Source organism: Myotis davidii, unplaced genomic scaffold, assembly GCF_000327345.1.
Source record: "Myotis davidii unplaced genomic scaffold, ASM32734v1 scaffold223, whole genome shotgun sequence".
Classification (NCBI taxonomy): Eukaryota; Metazoa; Chordata; class Mammalia; order Chiroptera; family Vespertilionidae; genus Myotis; species Myotis davidii.
In genome coordinates, this window is record NW_006294609.1 from 2,704,648 (window position 1) to 2,705,450 (window position 803).

General features: G+C 56.7%; 1 protein-coding gene across 1 annotated transcript in view; it reads right to left on the reverse strand.

Moving 5' to 3' along the window:
* The window catches only part of LRRC43 (leucine rich repeat containing 43), a 12,830-nt gene that overhangs the window by 3,032 nt on the left and 8,995 nt on the right, over positions 1-803 (reverse strand). The gene's annotated exons all lie outside the window — the stretch shown is intronic.

Here is an 803-nt window from a genome sequence, read left to right on the forward strand (position 1 = left end):
CCAACCTCTTAGATGACATAGTAATTCAGTCAATAATAACAGAAACCCAGACAAGAAAGGTACTATGATTATCCCAGGTACTATGTATGAATGTTCTTTGGTGTGTGTGTGTGTGTGTGTGTGTGTGTGTGTGTGTGTGTGTGTGTGTGAGCAGGCTTTACTAAGGTTCAAAAATTTTCAGGTGTTTCAATAAAGTATGATGTAATTACACCATTTCAAAAGTTTCTCATCCATTCAACTGAACACTTTCTCCATGTCATTCCTTCTTCGCCGACTCCGTCCACACCTTTGGGGACCCCTGGACCTGCTGGGGTCGGACCCCAGCAGCCAGTCCCACCTTCATCCTTGCTCCTCGCTGTTGCGAGGCAGCGACCCCCTCCCGCCCCCCACTTCCCGGGAGCCGCCCACTCCCGAGTGCGGGGTGAGACTCCATCATCCCCTCCCCACACACACCCAAGGGCCAGCGCCCACGGCGCCTGTTCCGGGTCGTTCAGGACGCTCCCCAGCGCAGGGGATGCCTTAGGTGGTGGGATTATTTGTGGCTCTTGTTTTTAGGAATCTTCTCCAAAATTACAACAAGGACCGTGGAACAGGCTGGGACCCTGTGTCCCGCCAGCGGGGCCGCCAGCCCGGAGGGTGACCGCCCCCCCCAGCCCTGCGTCAAAGCCTCAACACTGAGCGAGAACCGACTCCGTCCTCACAGATTCTTCACCAGAAAGGCCTTCGGCCCCAGGGACACGGCGACTCGGGCTGGCAGGTCCCCGGGGTCGGGCCCGATCAGCTCTGGGCGAACCTCAGCGCTG